The sequence below is a fragment of the Silene latifolia genome, chromosome 5 (assembly GCF_048544455.1).
Source record: "Silene latifolia isolate original U9 population chromosome 5, ASM4854445v1, whole genome shotgun sequence".
NCBI lineage: Eukaryota > Viridiplantae > Streptophyta > Magnoliopsida > Caryophyllales > Caryophyllaceae > Silene > Silene latifolia.
Window position 1 is genome coordinate 44796259 of NC_133530.1, and position 16310 is coordinate 44812568.

Consider the following 16310-nt stretch of genomic DNA (forward strand, 5'->3'; position numbering starts at 1 on the left):
GGCACAAAAATAAATCCAAAAATGACAAAAATGCAATGTAATAATTGAAATACAAGTTAGGGATTTAGAATATTTACAAACGGTGGTTTAGGGAGGACTCTACCAAACTCTCATCCAAGATGAGATGTCAAGGGGGCATGTTCAAGGTGTTGTTGATGTTACTCAACACCTTGAAGAAGTAGTCGAAAGCTTGCTCATTATCATGATAAAGGTCCTCAATAGATTTTTGCACTTGTTGTTCTCCATGATGGTCATGGTTCATAGAATTACCAATATAGGGATTGAATATCCCTTTGAACTCATCATCCCAAAGACCGCAAACTTCATCTACTTGATTATTAAAAATTTCTTGAGTTGATAGAGACAACTCTCCTTCTTTCGTGTCTTGGCCAATGAGGCCATCTTCTTCATTTGTCATGAGTGAGCTTTTCAAGCTCTCATTGTTGCTATTTTCTTGCTCTTTTGATGGAGCATCATCCACTTTCTTTTTCCATTCCAACTTTTTCCTATCATCCTTCCGGCTATAGTGATCAACCATAAAGCACGGCTCATGCAATCGGGGAGCTCTCATGGTCTTGTCAAGATTGAAAGTGATGGTTTCATCTCCAACTTCAAGGGTGAGTTCTCCATGCTTTACATCGATCACCGCTCCCGTGGTGTGCAAGAAAGGTCTTCCTAAGATAATAGGAATGTTGAAGTCTTCTTCCATGTCAACAATAACAAAATCCACCGGGATGAAGAATTTTCCAACTCTCACGGGAACATCTTCCCATATCCCTAAAGGTGTCTTTGTTGATCTATCCGCCATTTGAAGCGTGATGTTGGTACATTTGAGTTCTCCCATTCCTAGCCTCTTGCTAACCGAATATGGCATGACACTAACACTTGCCCCAAGGTCACATTGAGCTTTGTTGATTGTAGTGTCACCAATAGTGCATGGAATGGAGAAGCTTCCCGGATCCTTGAGTTTTGGAGGTGAGCTCCCTTAAAGGATGGCACTACTCACCTTAGTGAAGGCAATAGTCTCAAGCTTCCGGATTGATTTCTTCTTCATAAGGATGTCCTTCATGTACTTTGCATAGGCCGGAACGTGATTTATCAATTCCGTGAAATGAATCGAGACTTCTAAATTATTCACAATCTCCATGAATTTTCCAAGTGGTCATCAAACTTAGGCTTAGCTTGACGACTCGGGAATGGAAATCTAATCACAATGGGCTGTTGGAATAAGTGTCCTACGACAATAATGCGATCACAATTGTCGATCATGATGATCACATGTTTAAATCTCATTTTAAGAATACATGTGGGATGTAATTTTTTACAGTCAACTGGTCCACACATATCGGTAATGATTGGCTGTCTAGAGTTTGACATTACTGTCGTGCGACGGTGGTGATCAGTTGATCCCCTTAGGTCATACCTATAGGGAAATACTCTTAATTGATTATTTAATTAATCGTATGCGGATACGGGTTAATTAAATTGCTTAAAAATTGACGGATGATTTTGTGAGTAAAATTAACGTGTCTTATTGTAATTCGATTATATTAGATACGGTCTAAGTAATTGAATTATTTTATTACTTAGATAAAATTATTGTTTACGAAACAATTTGGAATTGAAATTGAATGAATAATTTATTATAAATACAAGACGTTGTAATTTATAATTTGGTAAACCGTTTTGGCACAAGTAATTACGAATTACTAGTCGATTTTGTAAATGACATATTTTATGAGTATGATGATTTTTAATATGTTAAAAATACATTACAATTTCACATGACAAGTAACATGTCACATTTGTCACAATTGACAAATGACAAAAAATAAAATGGACCATCCATTTTATAAAAGTGCCGAAATATGGAGGGAGGTTAAGGTGTATATTGTGTTTTTTATTTTAAGTGGAAAACACTATGATTACTACCTCATATAGCCTTGCATACCTATGTTTTTCTTGGGTAGAAAAACTAGCCCATGCATTGGGCTCTCCTTCCCTTCCAACCGGTTTCCACATAGAAAAGACAAGGGGGCTTTTCTTTTATTATTCACTTCTTCTTAACATAATTTTCTAGTGTAAAAGATTATGTCTCTCTACATCTTATGAAACTTTTAGAGAAATAAAAACCACAAAATCTCCTCCTCTTGGACCGAAATATTTCAAGAGAACAAATAAATATTTTTTGTCAAATTTTAAGTAAAGACTTTTATTATAACTAGAACATAATAATATTAGTTATTAAGAGTTTTTCCTTGGGTATTCACTTTTGGGAGAGATTCTATACTTGAATCTTTGTTCATCCATTATTTGGAATGCTCAAGAAGTAACAAGAAGGAGATCTTGTTGGTGCCCATAAAACCGAAATCACATAGTAAGGAAAACGATTTTTTCTCTATATTTATTTATGTTTCCATGCATAAGATCTAGATTTAATTTACGACTAAATTAAATTATAACATATATGAATATGTAAAGTTAATGAGATATTGATTTCTAACAAGCGGTATCATGAGCCTTAGGTTGTTTGCATGCAAATCGGTTAAAGTTTTTCCGAGTTATACGATTAACATATAAAACTTATAAATTTGTGTTTATTATGACATATCACGAAATCATTATGCATGTTAAAGTTTCTGGTCCTAAAATGTATTTAGGATTTTTGGGTTAATTTATGGATTTTTATTGTTCATTTTATATAATAATGGCATTAAAAATGTGATTTTATGATAAAAATGTCATTTTCGGACTAAAATTTGCTAACCTTCGAATTTTTCAGTGGTTTTTGGATATGTTTTCACATATATTAGTTTTAGATGACCTGTAAAGTTTCATAATTTTTGGAGTTCTTATGCTCGAAATATGGATTTTTCATGATAAAAATCGAATTTAAATGAAAAATAGGTTACTATGAGATAAATTTCGAATCTGGTCATAGAAATTTAGTATGTTGTCACATGAAATTTTATAAGATGTGTGTAAAATAATAGGCTATAATGAAGTCTTTATGCATGATTTATGAATTTTTGATGAAAAATAGCATAAATAGTGACTTTAATTAGTGAATAATTGCTAAAACATACTTCATGACTAAGGAAAAACGTCACATGTTACTTTTTATTACCTATTTCAGATCTAAAATTGAAAAGTTGATAAATATATTTTTTCTCATATTTTTATGATAATATTTGATAAATCCGGTAAATCGCAACATAGTTTTTCCTTGATAATTTCGAAATTTTTTAACCTAAGTTTTTGAACATTATGAGTGTCATGGTATTTTTTCAGAATGTTCATGAGTTTAAAATTTCAAATTTCAAATTTATTTGAAATTTTTGTGATTTATTTGGAGTTTATGGCATTTTATTGTAATTTTGAGTCCATTTATGAACAATTTTAAGAAATAAAAGTTAATTATTGTCAATATTTTAGTGGAGACTAATTTTGAGTCCTAAGTTGGTTAGGGTAATTAACTTGTGCATAAATATGATTTTATGTAATTTATTGTGATTTTAAAAGGTTGAATCACGCAAATCCGTAAAAACCGTTTAATATACGATATTGGCTCCTTAAAGGCGATTTAGCATAAAATTGGACATGTTCATACATATTATAATGCTGCATTTTATTTATGATTGTCATAATTTTATTTTATGTAATTTTTGAATTATGTAATTTTACTTAGTATGGCCTTAGTTTTTAATTGGTATTACCCGAAATGTATGGGAATATCGATTCGGTTGTAATTTATTGTGATCTCGTATCACCGTTTTGTAGTTTAATAGATTTTTTTATATTTTAAATACAAATGTATAATAGGAAATTATGTAATTTGTTGTGTAATTTATTTATTCCGGAGTTCCTTGAAAACGATGCCACTCAAGAAGGCGATCCATTTAAGACGGTGTTACCTCGAGATGCGTGCCAAAACCGAAGTTCAAGGGACCAATGGAGTTGGTTTCCGAATATGTAATAGTTAATTAGATTTTCTATTTTAGGAAGGCCATACTAGGATTTAATTTATGCTTTGCATTTTATTTATATGTTGCATGCATCGCTAAATCGCCATAACTAAAACATGCATTGTCATTTTAATCGAGTTTATCGACCGTGTCAATTATAATTATCGTAGTTCACCACTTTAGTTAACTTAAAACGTGATAGATGATAAATTGACATGACCTCTCGCTAAAAATAAACAATTGAGACTTAGCCTTACCAAAAAGTAGAAACCATGAAAACCTATTTCGCGAGGGAGTGCACTCGGCCCTACCGGGGTACAAACCTTGTTACGTAGGGGAAGTGGGTGATAAATGTCTATCCACCGAATTCATGTTGATGAGGGATGAATCGGCCCTACCGTGCCCAAGTTGATGTGGATTTGGATCATGGACACATTTATTCGAAATTTGGGTTGAACTCAACAAAAGTATTGATAAGGGATGAATCGACCCTACCGTGCCCTTGTCGGATGTGTTTTGGGCTAAAGATAAATGTTAATGTAATTTTATCAACCAAGAGTTCTAAAAGTAGAATCGATTAAAGAGTTAATCCACCGAGTTATATTGATAAGGGATGAATCGGCCCTACCGTGCCCAAGTTAATATGAATTTGGATCTTGGAATCATTTATTGTAGTTGGGTAGAGGTCACTACATAAATGCTCATATCTTGTTAAATTATTTACAAGTATTATTATAACGATAAATGTTTTGTTTTTCACTATTCCGTTATTATATTGTTCTATTTCTTTACCACAATTCATATACGATATCATTTCGATTATTTCAAATCTCCATTAAAACATCGTAACTAAAGACAAATATGATTTTTCTTCTAAAACCTCATATGAACCATTGCTAAGGATCTCTTGTGAAGAGTATAGATAAAAGTTATTCATTATCAAACAGGTTTTTTATTCTTGACTAACACATCTACTTACAATGGATTGTTTTTCATATACTTAATTGAATTAAGTACCTTGAAGCGATAAATTATTTTGGTAATTAGATTTTTCGGAAATCGTAATAGACCAAAATACCGCAACCACTTCAATGAAAGTTTTAAGACTAAACAAACGAATGAAGAGTAGTCTTCATGAATATAATTTTGCTTCTCAAAGCAAAGACTCATTGAAATGAGTGGGAGCATTCTCTTAAACCGTTAAGAAAAGGATAAGGTTTTAAAGAAGTAAAATTATATTGGAATTGATACAAGGTAATGTTAAAAGTAACGTTATTGAGAATAACTATACTGGACCTATCAATCCCGACCGATAAAGTTTCCATTGTCTTAATTGTTGGACGCTAGAAAGGAAACTACCTCAAATTATTGAAGAATCAACAAGTTAGTTGTGGGATATCTAATGGGACCTTCTTCTTTAAATGTTTATTTGATTGACATAAATTTTGCTAGTACTACTTCGTCAATATTAGAAACCGGTGGTGGTTTTCATCATTGTACTTGATACATAGGATGATTAGAATATGACGACTAGCAACAATGATGTTGAGAGATAGAGTCATTATGTAATCAATCTAGTTTTGGGTTTATAGTTGTACTTAATTATGACTATTAAGTGCATAAACTCTAAATAAGAATATAAACTTGTTAAGAGACAAAAGAGGTTTCACTTTTGTGGCCCTATACACCACGATTTGATGTATTGCTAGCCCATTATCAAGGTGATTATATTCTAAACCAAACTAGGATGACATATCATGTAGATGATGGAAGACTCAAATTGGTGACCAAAGATTAAACCTTAAATTCTGGAATGATGAACGCAAAGAGTTATCGAGTACTCTTGAAACCAATAGATCTTATGGTATATGCGTATCTTGTATTCAAAGCAAGATATCTCGTGCCTTTTGGTTGAAAAGGAGATCGAGGTTGTAAATCAATGATCCAAAATAGGTTGATCATTTTCTTTTACCAACAATTTAAGTTTACGCTAATGTGTTCACTTAATAAGGTAAATAGAGAAATCTTTGAAGAAGTTCAAAGAGTTCAAGGAATCACGATTTAATCGTGATGGGATTATCAAAGTGAAGACTTTGATATAAGCCAAATGAAATGTGATATAGTATCACAAGTTAATATCTCTTAACACACATTATGGGATAATGTGTGGTTGGATATGAAATCAAACGCTATTCGATATGGTTTGGACTTCAATCAAGTTACTTTGAGTTACTTCATCCTTTTGGGGATTTTATCATTTTGTCTAAACTATTTTTCCACTAAATCTAAAACGAATCATATGAGATATGAAATGGTAGGGTACCATGTTTGTAAGCTTACACAAGAAACAAATGCTCATTTTTCCCCTTTCAATGATCACGAGTACAACGGGTTTGTGGCTCGTGAAGCTGTCTTCCTAAAATACAAGTTTATTTCTAGAAGACAGAGTGGGAGAAACTATTCCAAGAGCCACAAAGAATGTTATGTCGCAAGAAACTGGTCTTTATATCGCAAGAAACTGGTCTTTATTTGCTACATAAGACATTTTGTGTAAGAAGTTGTTTCTTCAAAACCTAGGAGGTTAAAGTTATCACGTGTTGAAGATGATGAATTAGTGTTACTTTTAAGAAAGTAAAGAGCTTACAACTTACAAAGAAATTGTTTGATTCAAGTTAATTACTTCTGAAAGTAATGAACATATGACTTACATGAGAATGTTTAAGTCACAACTCAATACAAGGCTTAGAGCCATGAAAATCCGAAATAAAAGGCTTGATTAGTGACAAAGGGTTTTGCATTAATAAAGAGAGATTTCAAAGCTTGATTGGTGGCAAAGGGTTTTGCACTAGTTGAAATGCTTAAGTCTATTTGGATCTTCTTAGGGATTGTGTTTCATTATGAGGATATACATACAGTAATTGAATCTAAAACCCACTTCTTCAAAAGAAGGAATGTATTTAATACATGTCATGAGTTTTATAGATTCTTATAATCCTAAGATAATGTGCAACTTAAGAGATGGTCTTGAGTAGGACATCAATGAGTTAGAATCAATGATTTGATCATGGTATAAAAATTTTCCCGATAAGTCGAGAAGTTGTGTTTATACATGAAGTTTAGTGGGAGTTACGGAAATTTTAAGTAGTCTTATATGTGGATGACATATTAATTATTGGGAATGATTTAAGACTAGGAGAAAAATAATACATCTTAATATCCGGATTTATGGAGATAAATCCACATGATATTAATGTCAAATAAGGAGTCTTATGTTGATAAGCTTCATGACTAGTTCAATCGAATTGAACATATTTGATTGATTCCATTTGCTTCCGCTGCCGAATCAATTAAATAGGAAATGATGTATAACACTTCATATACTTTGAGTATGATGAATTGTTTCAAATCGAATTTAAGTAATAGTTACCAAGTAAGCCATAAAGATTACCCTTAAGTGCTTGAAAAAGCATTAAGGATGTAATGCAAAGTGTTTTTGATGCAAAATTTTGTGTAAGGGTGTTACACAAGTGACAATTGACAATTGAGATTGCGCATGGTTTCCGACAAAACCATAATCAAAACACATTAGGATGGTTAAGATACCATTGTGGCTTTGTTATTTAAGAAATAGATTTTCTAGAATCGTTCTAGGCAATAAAGAACAATGAGAGATACTTTCAACGGAAATTGAGTACACTTGCAATCATGAGATGTGCTTGAGGGATGGGTCCCGCACACTGTGAAAACAGTGGGAGCTATTCTAAGGCTAGAGAGCTTATGTCTAGATTGGATCTAGACACGTACTCAGAAAGTTTTGTAATGCAAATGTATACATTACAAAGGAAAACGAGTATGTAGTAAGGTTAAGTAAGGTACAAGAAGTTGATAAAACCTACTAACCAAAGCCTTCTCATAGGCTTAACATGATGAGTCATGTCGTTTCAATTAAATTGAGATGAACAACTACATTCAAGATCAAACTGGATTATAGAATATGAAGTAGTAATCAGGCATTGACTATTCATATGTGATAATCGTATTTGTCGTTCGAGTTTTACTTTAAAACTCTTTTATTATACTTTGTTACATCCAAACGGGTTGTATGACGATGTTGAACCCCGTTAAAGTGAACCTGGATTAACATAGTATTCGCCCATAGTCACTTGTATGAGGTGACGTCTCGAAGTGACTAGAGTGTGATGCGATTGATGGCAAGTTCAATGCCATACAGTCATGTGAGATGACTAATCGATCACATAGGCAGACTGTTAGGAACACTTTGTCGGGCCTTATGACCGCTTATAGAGTTCTGGCAAATTTATATAGCCTGGTCATGGCGAGAGCTACAATAGTATTCTTATGAGTCGATTCTTTTGACTAAAGACTGTTCGCCTAAGGTGGCACAGTTTCAGATTAACTTTGATTTGTATTACTATGACCTTCGTAAATGGGGTCAAATGGGCATATTTTGGGTTATGATGGCTGTGGCTAGTCGAAGGGAATAAGTGCGATAGGAATTGTTCACCCCCTTGTCAGGGTTAAAACAATATCTCAGGGCCACTCGAGGAGTAATGAACTGGAAATGCGTGGCCACGCTCGGAAGGTATCTATGGTAGATGATTCCGGTTAGTCAGTTATTCTCCAGATCGAGGAAACCACTCTCGATATGATCACTTGCAAGTACGACCTGAAAGACACCTTGCATTGAGTGGGAGATAGTAATAGGACAAGAGAATTGGTGACGCACACTTGTCGAGGACAAGTGGGAGATTGTTGGAATAAGTGTCCTCCGACAATAATGCGATCACAATTGTCGATCATGATGATCACATGTTTAAATCTCATTTTAAGAATACATGTGGGATGTAATTTTTTATAGTCAACTGGTCCACACATATCGGTAATGATTGGTTGGCTAGAGTTTGACATTATTCGTCGTGCGGACGGTGGTGATCGATTGATCCCCTTAGGTCATACCTATAAGGAAATACTCTTAATTGATTATTTAATTAATCGTATGCCGATACGGGTTAATTAAATTGCTTAAAAATTGACGGATGATTTTGTGAGTAAAATTAACGTGTCTTATTGTAATTCGATTATATTAGATACGGTCTAAGTAATTGAATTGTTCTATTACTTAGATAAAATTATTATTTACGAAACAATTTGGAATTGAAATTGAATGAATAATTTATTATAAATACAAGACGTTGTAATTTATAATTTGGTAAACCGTTTTGGCACAAGTAATTACGAATTACTAGTCGATTTTGTAAATGACATATTTTATGAGTATGATGATTTTTAATATGTTAAAAATACATTATAATTTCACATGACAAGTAACATGTCACATTTGTCACAATTGACAAATGACAAAAAATAAAATGGACCATCCATTTTATAAAAGTGCCGAAATATGGAGGTAGGTTAAGGTGTATATTGTGTTTTTTATTTTAAGTGGAAAACACTATGATTACTACCTTACATAGCCTTGCATACCTATGTTTTTCTTGGGTAGAAAAACTAGTCCATGCATTGGGCTCTCCTTCCCCTCCAACCGGTTTCCACATAGAAAAGACAAGGGGGCTTTTCTTTTATTATTCACTTCTTCTTAACATAATTTTCTAGTATAAAATTATGTCTCTCTACATCTTATGAAACTTTTAGAGAAATAAAAACCACAAAATCTCCTCCTCTTGGACCGAAATATTTCAAGAGAACAAATAAATATTTTGTGTCAAATTTTAAGTAAAGACTTTTATTATTACTAGAACATAATAATATTAGTTATTAAGAGTGTTTCCTTGGGTATTCACTTTTGGGAGAGATTCTATACTTGAATCTTTGTTCATCCATTATTTGGAATGCTCAAGAAGTAACAAGAAGGAGATCTTGTTGGTGCCCATAAAACCGAAATCACATAGTAAGGAAAACGATTTTTTCTCTATATTTATTTATGTTTGCATGCATAAGATCTAGATTTAATTTATGACTAAATTAAATTGTAACATATATGAATATGTAAAGTTAATGAGATATTGATTTCTAACATGGGCTCCTTCTCTTTGGCCTTTTCTTCACTTTTCTGTGAAACTTCTTGATTGGTGGGTTCTTCTTCCCTAGAGTTTTGCACAACTCTTTCCTTGTCACTAGCTTCCACAACTTCATCCTCAACTTGCTTCTTTGGTCCTTCATATCTCGTACCACTCCTCAAGTGAATGGCACTAACCGTTTCATGTCTTGGGGGATTACTTTGAGGTGGTAATTGCCCCTTTTGCCTTTGAGAGTTTGAAGATGCTAGTTGGGTCAATTGGGTTTCCAACATTTGTGTGTGGGCTAGGATGTTTTTGATGGTGATGTCTTTTGCTTGGCTATCTTTTTGCATTTGAGTGAAAAATTCTTATTGATTCTTTTGCATTTGGAGGACCGCTTTTTGAACATCAAAACCTTGGTCATTTTGTTGATTGTATGGAGTTTGTTTTTGATAACCTTGGTTTTGGTTGTAAAAGGGTCTTTGATTTTGGTTTCTCATGGGAGGTGGGGTATATGTTGGTTGAGGGTTTTGAACATTTTTGCTTTTGTATGAGAGATTTGGGTGGAATTTGGTGTTTTCATTGTAATAGTTGGAATAAGGGGTACCACTTTTGTATGCTTGAAAAGCATTCACTTGCTCATTTGTTCCCCTACATTCGCTTTGGTCATGTCCCAAAGTTCCACAATTCTCACATATCCCACTTGGGATTGATGAAGATGCCACCATGGCATTAACATGATGCTTTGGTGATTTTGAGGTTTCTTCAAGTTTAGCCATATCCTTCTCGAACTTCAAGTTGATAGTATCAATATGAGCACTAAGTTGAGCACCCAATTGAGTAATAGAGTCCACTTCATGCTTTCCTCCTCTAGTAGCCTTGCGAGGTCTACTATATTGTGAATTATAGACCACCATTTCCTCAATCTTGTTCCAAGTTTGATTATCGTCAACTTCGGTGAACATACCATTTGATCCCATGTTGAGAATGTTTCTCGAGTCTTCATAAAGACCATTCCAAAATTGTTTCTCGAGTCTTCATAAAGTCCATGATGAGGACATGAGCGACAAATTCCTTTGAATCGCTCTCAAGCTTCATACAAAGACTCTTCGTCCCTTTGCCTAAAACCCGTAATTTGAGCTCTTAGCATGTTAGTCTTTTCCGGAGGGTAGAATTTTTTGTAGAAAGCGAGAGCCAACTTCTTCCAAGAGTCAATTCCAAGAGTAGCCTTATCAAGGCTTTTCAAACATTATTTTGCGGTGTCAATTAGAGAAAAAGGAAATAAGACCCATCGAATTTGGTCTTGAGTCACTCCGGTTTGTGAAATTGCATCACAATATTCACAAAAAGTTTCCATGTGGGAATAAGGGTCTTCACTAGGCATCCCCCCAAATTGGCTTCTTTCGACTAATTGGATAAATGCGGATTTTGCAATGAAATTTTGCGGTTAAGTGTTGTGGTGTGGGAGTACCATTGGGCAGGTTTTCCTCGGTTGGTACGGAATGTGATGAAAATTTAGGCATTGTGGGTTGATTGTGTTATTGATTTTGTGTTGGGTTCTCCTCACCTTCTCTTGCAAAAGGGTTGATGAACTCAATAGTATTTGGTTGAATATCTACAATCTCACCAATACCTCTCAAAGTGTTTCTAGCAAGTCTTCTATTGGTTGTCAAAGTCCTTTCAATTTCGTGATCAATGGGTAACAAGTCACCTTGTGATCTTCTAGACATGCAAAATATCAAACAACTCGAAAATAATTAGAACAAACCTTGAGGAGTTTTACTTCCCCAAGGCAAAGAAAGACACAACTAATAACAATCAATGAAAATCAAATCAAGTTAACACCGTCCCCGGCAGTGGCGCCATTTTTTGGTCGTGTCCGCTTTGAGCTTAGATTTCGGTTACTTATCGTTAGGAGCACCTAGACAAAAACAATATTTATAACTTCACAAACAACCCTACTATTAGTAAAGAGGCAAGTAAAGGTCAGATCCCAAGGGACGGGTATTGATGTAGGATTTTCGATTGCAAGTAGTGATGTCTAGGGGTGTCACAATTTGGGTTAAGATGAGAAGATCACTAAAATAAATAACAATAAAAGTAAACAAGCAAGAGGACTAAAATGAGATATAAACAATTGATTAAAAGCACTAGGGTGTCATGGGGTCATAGGGGATTCATGGGAATTGATCATACAAACATGTTCTCAAATTATAAGCAAGCAATTATTGTTGTGATAGGATCTAGTTGGTTTATATCTTACAATCCTAGGAAGGTTTGGGTCCCGGAGCCGAATCGATTAGATTGTACAACACCTACTAGTCGACTTAATCCTCCCCACTCAACTATATGCATGGTCTAATGAGACTCGAGTTGGTTTATGTCTTACAAGTCTCATTGAAAAGGTAGGTGATGGGTAAAAAATGTATGGATTCATAGGCTCGCATTTCATCAAACATAACATGTGCATAAGTTGAGATCACAACAAGCAAGCAAATAAATTATGAAAACATATTAGATTAAGCATGAATCTTCCCCCATGTTGGTTTCCCCTATTTACCCATTAACCCTAGTTAAGGAAACTACTCACTCATTATCAAGTTTAACATGTTAACAAGGTTGTCAATCATATTAACAAAGCAAAACATGATGAATAAATGAAGATGATTAACAATAATTAAAAAGGGATTAAGAGAGTTATACCTAATGATGATTCCAAAATAATAATGCAAAGAATAAAAGAAGTACTTGATGATTGATGGAAGGTTGTCAATCTCCCAATAAACCCAAATAATCTTCAATTACCCAAAATAAAAGATGAACAAAAGAGAAATTAAGGAAATGAGATTTGTATTAATATTTGATTAAAAGTTTATTACAAGATTTAAAGAGAGATTAGAATAATATAAACTACACTAAAAATTGATAAGAAGAACATGAAAATATAATTAGACTAATGGGGTATTTATAGTGGAGATTAGGTGCACAAATTAGGGTTATTAAGGGCTTAAATGACGATTAAGTCCTTGAGGAATCACTCCTCTCAAGAAAAGATGCGGGTCTCCTTCTAGCTAGTCTTCCAAAAATATGCGCATCTCAAATGAAGAAAGAAGAAGACGTGTCCCTCTGGAGTAGAATCCGAGCGTCCAAGGGTCGGGACAGGCGGATTGGGGAGTTGCCGGACGGGCGTCTGGGTGGCTTGGACGAGCGTCCTGGGAAACTGCTGGACGGGCGTCCCGATGGTTTGGACGAGCGGATTCCGCCTCAGCTTCCTTTTCTTCTTTTCTTCTTCCAACAATCCTCCGGGATTTTGTCGGGGATGCAAGGATCTTCTTCATCATTGCCCATCTACTATATTATGTACAAAGGCCTTCTAGTCTTGTCTTCTCTTTGTTGCTTGGTCATTAGATTCGATCAATTTAGCTCTATTTTGCCATGAAAATGCATGGTTTGCACTCCTCTCCTACAAAGGAAACAAAACCTCAAAGAATATGCAAAACAAAGGACTAAAGATAGTAAATGAACCAAATATGCACTAAAAAGCATAGGAACGAGTCTAATTCGGGGACTAAATATGCTCAAATATTGATCACATCAATAATAGATTGTTGTAATGATTGTAGTAATTAATATATGTAGGGAGCTTCATTAAGGAACACTTTTAGTGAGTAGCTTGAGGATTTAGCAAGACAAGCTTAAGGTAGGGTTTTCCCTACTTAGATATAATGATATGAGTGTTTGATTGTGCATTTATTACCATTAATTGCATTTGTTTCATGTTAGTTGCATTGTAACATGTTTTGGATAATTAGGGTTTATCAGATAACAATACTTCATGATGGTTATGGAAGGGTAAGTATGGTGAATGGTCACAATGTTAATTATCTTGCATTATAACATGTTAAAAGCAATTAAATGAAAAGAAATGGATTAATGAATAATTGAACATGATTTTAGTTGTTGTGTTGATGTAGTTGTATATGTGCCTTGTTTGGATGTATTTGGCTGCTTGGTGATTGGGTTGACAATGGAGGATGTTGGATGATTCTTGGTTACGATTATGGAGACGGAAGGCGGATGGGAAGCCGTCTTCCGCTCAAGTCACCCTTGGAGCTTCCCACTCCAAGGGGTATGTGCACATTTAGTACTTGGGTTATGGAGGGACTCGTGTGGCAAGGCACGATATCTGGCAGGAGACTCGAGTCGCAATCGGGCTCGGTACCAATGACATGTTTCGAGTAAGTTATGTGGATAGTGATGTCGTGGGCGTGTCCCGGTCACCGATTATGGAGACGTATGTTATAGGGCGGCATCCATGTATCACCTTACTCTATTGGTTTTATCTTGCATTGTCTTATGAATAGGTAAGTTTAGTATTGCATACATTGAGCATTTATATTATTAAGCTAACACCTGGGTTTTGAATTATCTGTGTTGAAAAATATGGTGATTTCTGCCCATATGGGGAGCAGTGTTCACAGGTGTGCATACTTGAGTCGCGGGCTTTGGGAGCGGTCCTCCTTGTTGTAACCACTTGTACTTGTCTTAGTTTTTGACATTTAAACTCCTCCTACGATTGGGTTGTATTATTGGGATGGTATTTGCATCCCCCAACTTGTAACCACTTAACTATCTACAACTTAACTATTTATTTATGCTAAGTACTTCATTACTTGTTGTTCGCACTACAAACTAGGGAAACCAAGACTTGTGATGCCTCCACGTGTTGGGAACGCCTAGAGGAAAGGGTCCCGACATATGGGGGTGTTACAAAGTGGTATCAGAGCAACGATTTTGGAGCCTAAACCAATGAACCAATGAATTAAGGTGAGTCATTCTAAAATGAACCCGGTTTGAGTCATAGAGAGCTTGTGACAAGCTTGGGAGACGTCCGAAGGTTGTGCCATGGTCCTCTTAACTTAAGTCGGTCACTACGTGTGGGTGAAAGGGGCGTATTTGGTGCATGTGCTTGTTGCATACTCCTTGTTTGGTGTTGTGGCTTGATTACATGCTTGATAATGTCTTATGTGATAACGTGTTGATGATTACACAATTATGAAGGATGTGTTGGATTTATATATGTGAGTGTATATATTAATTGTCGTCATATGTGAGTTTCATATCATATCAATGCCTCTATTTTTCCATACATGTGTTTAGGAACATGTAAATAGGGTTGTATGTGGACTTGTGTGAACTAGGATGGATAAATGGGCTATATAATGCGTACTTGTTCAAGTAGAAAAAGGGACTCGGTCGACTAGAAGGCACTCGACCGAGTGCCCCTACCACTTGATCGAGTGGACACATTTACAAACCCCTAGGACTTTTTGTAAGCATTGGCACTCGACCGAGTGGAGGATCCACTCGACCGAGTGTGTGTCACTTGACCGAGTAGAATTGGGGGGGATTTCTGGAAACTTTCTGTAAGACGAGGCACTCGACCGAGTGGGACACCAGTCGACCGAGTGGGCTCACCCCTCGGCCGAGTGATATTCCACACTCGATCGAGTAGACCTGTGTTGTGGTCAATGCCTTTTGCCTCCTAATTTGGAGCATGTATTGGCGTTTGTTACGTTTATTGAAGAGATATAATGCCGAGAACCCGTGCAAGGACCCCTTTACCTCTGTCCCGCGTATCCGAAGAGGAAATGGAGCGTCTCATAGCTCAAAATGAAGCCCTCACCGAGTCCCTTAGGAATGTCACTAGAGAGAGAGATGTGGCGATGGATGCCCCCGTCGTGAGCACCGACATATCGCGCCACCGCCCCTCCAAGTACCTTGGGGTTGAGGAGCCTTGTCTCTTTAGCGACTAAGTGAAGGAAATGGAGAATGTATTTGAGGTAGTAAGATGCCCCGAGGAGCTTAAGGTGGAGCAAGCCGCCTTCTACTTAGGAGGTCTCACGGGGGGATGGTGGTATAAAGAGAGGGACACTATGAGAGAATTCTATGAGGAATGAGGTGAGGCCGCAATACCATGGACTGATTTCAAGGTATAGATGAGAAATGAATTCATCCCCGAGCATGTAAGATGCAAAGTCCTGGCGGAGTTCAACTGCTTTGCCATGACCGATGCTATGACAGTTAAGGATTATTATATCCGCTTTAATGAGCTAGCTACCTACTTGGAGGACCTCCATGTTAGCCAATCACACTTGGCTCTCAAGTTTGAAGGAGGATTAACCGTCAAGATCCTAGAAAATCTCCCACCCGGAGAGGTGTCAAGCATGAAAGAGGTCTATGCGAGGGCCAGGAACACGGAGAGGCTACTCGGCATGACCAAGGAGGCTAAGGAAAGGTCGGGGGA

General features: G+C 35.8%; 1 non-coding gene across 1 annotated transcript; it reads left to right on the plus strand.

Moving 5' to 3' along the window:
- Nucleotides 1-11046: 11046 nt before the first annotated feature.
- On the plus strand, nt 11047-11153 carry LOC141658114 (small nucleolar RNA R71). Its single transcript, XR_012549019.1, has one exon. It is a non-coding gene; the product is annotated as a small nucleolar RNA R71 (small nucleolar RNA).
- The last annotated feature ends 5157 nt before the right edge of the window (nt 11154-16310 follow it).